We start from the raw sequence: 8,942 nt of genomic DNA, 5'->3' as shown, positions 1-8,942 counted from the left end.
ACTCCACCTCCTGACCCAGCAAGGCCAGGAGTGAGAAAGGATGGATCCGGTAGGCTTCTCCATGCTGTTTCTCAAAGGAAAGACCAGCACCCTCTAAAGACCCAGGGTAGGGTTGCTGGAGGCTGTTTGCTTGCATCAGGCCTAAGTGACTTTGTTTGCTATTTGGTCCCATGGGGTCACTTAAGTCACAGGTTCAAGTTTGGGGGTCCTAGGGGCCAGCTGCTGCCTTGATGCCCCTGGGCCCTGGGCCACCTCTGTTCTGTTCAGACCAACACTTCTGGCTCATTGATGGCCCTGCAAGGAAGTCCCACAGCAGGTTTTCCCTGGCAGCTGTGACCGCTCTGGATCCCAGGTGCTTGGTGGAGCTCAGTGAAAGAGCCAGGGGATCCCTGAAAGCCAAGTGCAGATTTTTTAAGAGATGATATGATCCAGGCTTCATAATCTCATGAACAAAGCCCATGAGATGTGGGAGACATACTCAAAGGGCTCAGTTTGTTCCCATGCTGGGCAGAGCCATTGACATGGGTGCTTCCCCTGATCTGAAGCTCCATATAGCTTCTGACTCCATCTCAGTGTGGAATGAGAAACCGGAACAAAGCCCATGACCAGAAGAGCCTGTGAGACCCTCAGGTGTCTGAGGACCTCTGAAACTTCCCTCCCCATTCTCTGTTGTGATTCCTAATGTAACAGTTGAAATGAAAAGAGCCCATTCAGACATAAACTGAGCACTTACAGTGTGCCACGTCCCATGCTAGGTGCTGGAACCACAGAGGGAACTAAGACAACTTGCCTGCCCCTGAGGAGTTCACCTCCATGGGGGATGGCAGGCATGCCAACAGATCATTTCAGTATCACAGGGTAGGTGCTATGATAGGAATGCATAGCTCAAGTGTAGTATGAAGTCACTGTCATCACAGGGAATGATGCTTACGTCAGGCTGGGGGCATGCAGGGAACGACTTAGGGAGCAGGTGACTTTATAGTGTTGTCCTGACAGGTGAAGGTGATACCTAGAAAAGAAGCCATGGAAGGCATCCCAGGCAGTGGGAACAACAGATGCACAGGCATGGGAGGAACTACAAGTGTTTCTTGGTTACTGGGGAGTAAATCGAAGTGGGAAGTTGTTGTGGAAAAGGAGGAGCCAGCCCCAAAGGTCTTTGCAAGCCACACTAAGGAACTTGGGCTTGACCTCAGGGAACCACAGACAGGTTTTAGGTCAAGTCCAACTGGTGTTTTATTTATTTTTATTTTTTATTTTTTAAATATACATTCTCTTCTGTAATCCAACTGGTATTTTAAAGATACTACTCTTTGGTGCCTGTGTGGAGTTATGGGTAGGAATAGATTAGATATTTCCATACAGTGCCTAAAACACAACGTAAGCTCTCTGCACAGCCTCCCCACCCCTCACCTCCCTTGGCTATGAGGACCCTGTGCAGGGTGGGTGGAGAATCAGAAATTCTTGTCTCAGATAGGTTCAGTCAGGGGCTTAGATCAGTCAAAAATATCTGGAAGAGACCACATGGGCTTCAGATTGATGGCACACACCCTCTTAAAACAGGCTGGCTTGAGGTAGAAGGGGGCCTAACTGGAAGGGTACAGGAACACATCCTGGTTTCCCAGGCTGCAGGTACAGTCAGCTTGAGGGCCTGGTGCTGGAGGGTTATGTCTCTGTTTCTCTCTCAGAATGCACACAGTTTCCTCTTTGTAGACTGGTGTCCTGCTTCAAAACACAGATTCTAGGACCCCACTCGGCTCCTGAATCCAATCAGAAGGGCGTGGCCCAGGAATCTGCATTATTGAGCTCTTTCTTGGTGAGTCTTAGACAAGCTGAGGTTTGAGAACACGGAGGCAGAGCTTGCAGATGTCCTGCAGAGGACATGCGAATGGCCCAGCATAGGCCAATCAGAGGTGGTCACAGGGCACCCACAGCCCATGCTTTTCCCGGGCAGCTGAGGCCAGGAAAGCCAGGCTGAGGACAGAATGGATTTCGACACTGGCCTGGCCACCCTCCTACTGGACCCAGCGTTTGCTTTCACAGAGCTGCCTCACTTCAGACTCAAAGGATTGCTGCAACTGGTCATTTGGGGTTCACTTCCAAACTGCTCCAGTTATTTAGGGGATATAGCTCAGTTGTAGAGCATTTGACTGCAAACTGCTTCAATGATTTTTTAAAGGGTGGAGTTCCTGGCTTCTTTTACCTCCGTCTTGCAAACGATCCTTAATCAGGCAGCCCCAGTGAGTAGTACTGAGGAATGGGCCAGGCTGACCTGAAGTAGCTTCAGTGTATTTTCCTTGGAAGCTCACAGTTGCTGCCACTTGGAGCAGTGGGTCCTTTTCCTGCACCCTTTATGGGGGGTGGGGGCGGTGAGATAAGAGATGGGAGTGAGGAAAGGAGAGAGGAAGGAAGGGATGGAAGGTGGGAGAGATGGAGAGAGAAAGGGAGTAGCAGGAACGAGAGGGAAAGGGAGAGAGAGAATGGGGGGCAGAAATGCGAGCAACAAGACAGAGACACACAGAGGAAGCCACGGCTGGGGTGGGGTGGGGGCTGAGCTGGGGCTGGGAAAGCCCGTGAGGTCATCTAGGCCACTCTGCTCTTGCTAGTCTGGCATAACCCCAGTCCATGGCTTCCTGCCACATAGTGGGCCTAGAGCTGGCTTAGCACTGGAATGTAAGCAGCTGTGGCTTGGAGCCTCTCCTCTGGCTGGGGGGAAAAAGCTGCTGACAAATCTGCCTGGAATATCTGAGTTTTTCCAACATGGAAAGAAGAAACACACACATAGACACACACGCACCCATGTCTTATCATAAGCTTGGCACAGTAGCTTGGAATGGAAAAATTCTGTAATTTAGAAGCGGATGGAGAAGTCGCCACTGAACTGGTAGAAAATAAGCCCCACCCATCCCCACTCTACATGGTGACACCTTCCCAGGAACCTTCATATCCCTGTTCACATTCCCACCTTGATCTGCCCTTCTTGTCCCAAGTACTGTCAAGGACCCAGGAGATCCCCTTGGGAACACTGGAGTTTGGTGACACACAGAAAACCCATCCCCCTGAGAGTGGGGATGGTGCCCTATCAGCCCTCACCCCAGCCAGTTACAAGCATCTGGAGGCAGGAAATCCACCCCAGCAACCAGCATCTTGAAGGATGTATGTGAGTTGCTAATACCACCCCCGCTTCTACTCAGCCCCAGCAGGTCTTGGGCTGCCTTTCCCTAGACCAAACAATTCATCCTCCCCTTGCTGGGTGCAGGGGCGATGGCTTGAAGGGATGTTTAGAGACAATCCTGGATAAGGCACAGGTCATGAGTCCACAGCTGAGTTCATTTCATTAAACGTTTCATGAGCACCTCCTATTTTCCCTGCACCGTGGGATCAGAAAAACCAACAAGACCCAAGTGAGGGAGGCGAAAATGTGAAAACTTAACTGCGACTCATGTTACGATGACATGAATGTTAAACAGATACAAGCAACTTGTTGTGGGAGTCCAGAAGAAGGAGCGATGAATTAGGTCTGGGTGACTCTGGGAAGGTGCCAACAAGACCCAAGTGAGGGAGGCGAAAATGTGAAAACTTAACTGCGACTCATGTTACGATAACATGAATGTTAAACAGATACAAGCAACTTGTTGTGGGAGTCCAGAAGAAGGAGCGATGAATTAGGTCTGGGTGACTCTGGGAAGGCTCCACAGAACACCTGGCATTTGGACTAGACCTTGAAAGTAAAGCAGGATTTCGATAGGGAGAGAGAATGGGAAAAGATTTTGCTGATTCTTCACACTGCACTTACAAAGCAAGATCAGAGATTTTAAACACTGCTTTTTTTTTTTTTTTAGTTTTTAACCATGCCCGCTGGGCAGTGCAAAGGTAAACTCATGGACATGAGTGGATTTAAGTCCAGACTGTGACACCTGTTTGAGCCAGTCATGCGATGTCTCTGAGCCTCGATTTTCTCATCTGTAAAACAGGAATGCCATCCATTTCACAGAGTTGCGATGAAGATAAATTCATTCAGACCAAAAGTGCCTGCCATATAATAGATGCTTGATGCATTTTTCTTGAGCAAATATATAACATATGGCATCTGACACATTTTAATCCTGCAACAACATTTTGTTACAGTCCCTGCTTACAGTCTAGTAATGTAAGGTATTACTGACCCCCATGACATGTTGTGAGCAACACGCATGTTTTTGGGAGGTTGAGCTCTCTCTGCAACATGCTGGCCAAGAAGGGAAGGAAGCAGCGCTGGAGAGCTGTAATCCTGTAGTTAAGGATAAGGGCGTTTTCCCCCAAATGTCTGTGGAGGGGGTCACACCATTTTAACTACCCACTGCTGGGCCCCCATTTTCAAAGTGTGGCCTGTAAGTCACATTAATCAAAGTGTCTTCTAAAATACAGGCCAATACCCAGACATACTGAATCAGAAGGTAGGGTCTGGAAATACACATTTTGAACAAACTCAAGTTCATAAAGTTTGGGAAAGTTTGGGGTTGTCGTGCCTGCTGTTCCTTCAGCCTGGAACACTCTTGCTCAGATAGACAAAGGCTCCCTTCATTCAGGTCTGGGTTTAAACGTTTGGTCCTCCAAAAGGTCTTTTCTGACCACCAAATCTAATAACAGTAGCCTGTCACTTTATATAACTTTAATGTGCTTTCTTTTTAATCAGAGTATTTATGATCTGTCATCATATTGCATTGTGTTTGTTTATTGTCTGGGTCTCCCATTGAAATGCAAGCTTCATGAACACGTCCGTTTCATTTTTGTACCCTTAGTGCCTAGAACAGTGCCTGATATGTAGTGATATTACAGAATTACTTGTTAAATGAGTGAATGACTGTGCCCTTGAAGATTGCAGTGGTTATTAGTGCTGATTGCCAACTATTTCCAGCTCTTTCCCCATTCTGAGCACATGGCAGGATTTACATCTTGCTCCCCTTGTAAAGGGTGGGGCCATATAAGTAATCCTGGCAAATGTGAGGATGTCCAGTGAGAGTGACTGGAGCTTTTAAAGTTGACATGGGATTCTCTAGGCTCCCTGGATTTCTCTCTGAGGGTGACTGGCAACATTAGACATGGTGGCTGCTCCATCAGTAAGGGTCGCTGAGTGACTCTCATGAGCACAGTCTCCCTGCCAGCCTGCAAAGTGCATGTCCTGTGTGTGAAAAAGAAGCCTGAGAATTGGGGTTTGTTTATTACTGCAGCATAACCTAACTTGTCGTAACTGATACCGTGATTCCATGCAGTCACTTGTACAACTGTCAGAATCCCTGGAAGTTCCCTAAAAGCTTCGGGGATTTCAGCTGACTTCAGCTGCCTCAAAGCCAAACAAAACCAAAAACTTCCCCTTCGGAAAGTCAGACCATGTTCTGTCCTCCCCTTTTCCTTCCTACTAGGGAGCTTGGGAGAGGGAGGTTGAGGGACAGCCTTGAAACAACTCGCCCAATAGGGAAACTAGCATGCTCTAGGGCCACCTCTGAAGTGACCTCATACACTGATCACACACTCAGAACTCACTGTCATAATCCTTCCCCTTGGCCAAAAGTAAAAGCAGCACACCCACTCTGCTGGGAGTGAGTCACAAACAGAAAAAAGCCAACGATGATCTGCTAACGAGGGGAAGTGAGCCACGATGATCTGCTAACGAGGGGAAAAAATTCCCACTGGAGTGTTTCAGCAGATGCTGAGATCTTACCCTTGTGGCCTGGATCACCAAAGGCAGATCCAAATAATTTAAAAGTCCAGGCATCAGACTCTACCCCAGGCAACATCCTGATCCTGCAATGAGACTAAAATTTATTTAGTACTTCTTCCTTGGGGAAGGAGGACTGAGTTGCTAGTGTGCACTGTGGGAGGGGCTGCAGTTTCCGGGAAGATGGGAACTGGCTGGGAAAGATAGCATTGGAGGGGACAAGTCCCAGGCAGGAGCCTCTCGTGGAGGTTGAGGGGAGGCAACTACCTCCCCTGACCTCAATTTCTTGGCTCAGGGAGATGAACCTTAAGATAAACTTGATATACTTTTTGGCTTGGTTACAGGAAGTTATAGTATCTCCGTTTTCATCTCCATTCCCATCCCAGAAGCCAAATTTTGGGTTCTGGCCCTGCATGATCTCCTCCCCCATTCAGTGCTGAGAGCAGCCACTGCCACTCCATCAGATCAGAGCTGCAGCTGGAAAACAAACACCGGAGCATTTTTCTGTACAGCTCAGAAGGGTTTTATGCCTGATTATTCCAGTCAATCCCCAGTTTCTCTCAGCCTGGAGTTGATGCTCATCCCAGTGAGCCTCTCTATCCAGGGAATCTGGGCTGGGCTGCCCAAACCATGCTGGAGGGGTGATGGGAGAGGACAGAGATGCTGATTTTTGGCAATTATTTCACAAAAGGCATTTCAAATGTACTGTGCCACTTCCTGCCACACCAAGCTCTTGCCCAGAGCTCAAGCTGGGCCCATGGCCTGGACTTCATCCCACTCCTCCACTCCTGGGGGAGAAGGATCTCCAAATGAATCTCAAGCCTGTGGAGATGGAGGGATAACAGAGGGTGGATACCCACTTCCTGCCACACCAAGCTCTTGCCCAGAGCTCAAGCTGGGCCCATGGCCTGGACTTCACCCCACTCCTCCACTCCTGGGGGAGAAGGATCTCCAAATGAATCTCAAGCCTGTGGAGATGGAGGGATAACAGAGGGTGGATAAAAGCAAATATTTATATGTGATACATGTTTCTGCAACAACCCCAAGAGAGCAGCTGGAAGAAAAAGTGGGAGAGGTGGGAATAAGACACCACAAAGGCAAACTGTACTTTCCCTCTTACACAATCAGCAGAAAGCACTCAGGAACAGCCCCTGTGGGTTTTTCGGTCATGTCCTACTGAAGTTCACCTGTCTGTCCTGTGGGGAAAAGAACAAAGAAGCCCATTCTCTTATCACCCCCTTAGACCTAGAGCAGTGGTTCTCGAAGTGGGGTCCTTGGACCAGCAGCAACGCCACCTGGGAACTTGCTAAACTCAGAAACTCTGGAGGAGGAGCCCCATAATCTGATGTAACAAGCCCTCCAGGTGTTGTGTTTGAAAACTACTGATGTAAAGAGAGCAAGGTCTGAGAGGGAAGGAGAAAGGTGGAGGAGGATGGAGCAGAGGGGCAGCTCGTGGCTCACGGCCCCTTCTCAGTTCCTGCTTTGGGGCACTGTGCGGTCGGCTGCCGCGAATCATTTTTCCCAGGTATCCAGACCCAACCTCAGGAGATGAGAAGCTCGGGCCTCTGGAGAGACCCAGAGACCCAGGAACCTGTCTTCTGCCACCACAAATTCAGGAGGCAGAGGACTCTGATTACCACCACCATAAGGGAGAATCCAAGCACCAAAACAGGTTGGGAATTCCCTGGCCACTGGACTAGAAATTTTAGGAATTACCTAGAAACTACCTCCAAGGGGAAAACAAAAGCCTAGGCGAAGATTCCTCTACCGGACGCTAGGGGGAGACCCACCTCTGGCCTGGGAAGAGGAGAGAGCCTCGGGTCTAGAAAAATGTAGACTATTCCCAAAGTTGGTAGCTGGCTATCTCTGCCAAATCAACCAAACCGAACCCCGTGTATTAAGAGGAAAGGCGTGATCATTGAGTCAGAGTGGAAGTGGAGAGTCCCAATAGCATCTACCTGTCTCCCTACCTCCAGCCCGATTTATAGTTTAAAATACTGGAGCTATAGAGGGCCCAGGGTCATTGCTAGCCCGTGACAAGATACGAAGATCCAGCAGTTCCGGCTCCACCTGTTTCCTCGCCCGTGAGATGGGCTGTCTCCATGGTCAGAGTCAGCTACATAATTTGTGCGATCCGGTGCAAAATGCCTGGCCCTTCGTTACAAAATTAAGGTTTTCAAGGTGGTGATAGCAGAACATTAAACCAGGCAGGGACCACGAAGCAAGCCCTGGGGCTGGGAGAAAAGGGATCTCTCTTGGATACCACAGGTGGGCTGTCCACACCAAGTACAAAGTAGGGCATTTAGGCGGAGTAGTTTTTCCGCAGTAATTACGCCAGTACTTAAGGGGAGAGGAGGGTTTGATTTAGAAAGAAAAGCTCTCCCAACCCATGGGGAGCAGGAGCGTTGTCACAATTCTCACAACCCAGGTTCCACAAGCACCATAACCGCAGTCTTCCGGGAAAGAGGAATATCCTAGCGGGCAGGATTGCTAAAGGGGCGGGGGGAATCCAACCAGAGTGAAAGTCACACGAGGACAGCCTCGCCCGCCGCGGAGGCGGCTTCCCGCGGTCAGCATCGGAAGTGCCCCCGGAGCGCGCGTCCCTCGGTGTCACGGGATACGGGGCTGCTGCGGAAGCGCTACTCGGGAATTCCCGACCCACGCCGGGCTCGGCTGGGGAGGGGGCGGCGGCAAGCCGGAGAGAGGACGAGCAAAGAAGCACAGCCCTCCTGGCATGAACACCGGGAGAGTGGCTGGAGGACATCTAGACAGGTGGACCCCTCCTTGGACTCCATCCTCAGCCACTCCCTAAGCCCTTCCCTCCGACCTGCTCCTCGCCTGGGCGTGCTGGGGTGCGGGCGGGGGTGTATCTGGTGTTGGAGAAGAGATGGGAGGGGAAGGAGGCAGGGCTGAAGGCAGAGGACCCCCTGCAAAACGAGTCTTCTGAGTTGTGCTGTGATAGAGCCTTCCCTGTGCGGGATCCTCCAGCTGCCCCTGTTGTCCAGGACGCTTCCTGGAGACGCCCCTACCTCTACGCTCGCTCAGGCACCTCCCACCGCCGAGCGCACCCCTCGGTGGTCGCTCATTCCCTCGGGTAGTCCTTCCTGCCTCTCTGAAGTCTCCCCGCCCCCGCCCCGCCCTGCGGGCTGCGGTCCCTTTAAAAGCGCGCTAGGCTGGGACCGCCCCTTCTCTCGGGGCTGGCTCGGGAGTAGCGCCACCGCCGGGAGCTGCTGCCGCCGCCGCCACC

This window comes from Galeopterus variegatus, unplaced genomic scaffold, assembly GCF_000696425.1.
Source record: "Galeopterus variegatus unplaced genomic scaffold, G_variegatus-3.0.2 Scaffold872, whole genome shotgun sequence".
NCBI classification, from domain to species: domain Eukaryota; kingdom Metazoa; phylum Chordata; class Mammalia; order Dermoptera; family Cynocephalidae; genus Galeopterus; species Galeopterus variegatus.
The sequence above is the reverse complement of the archived record's forward strand: the minus strand, read 5'-3'. Positions refer to the sequence as shown.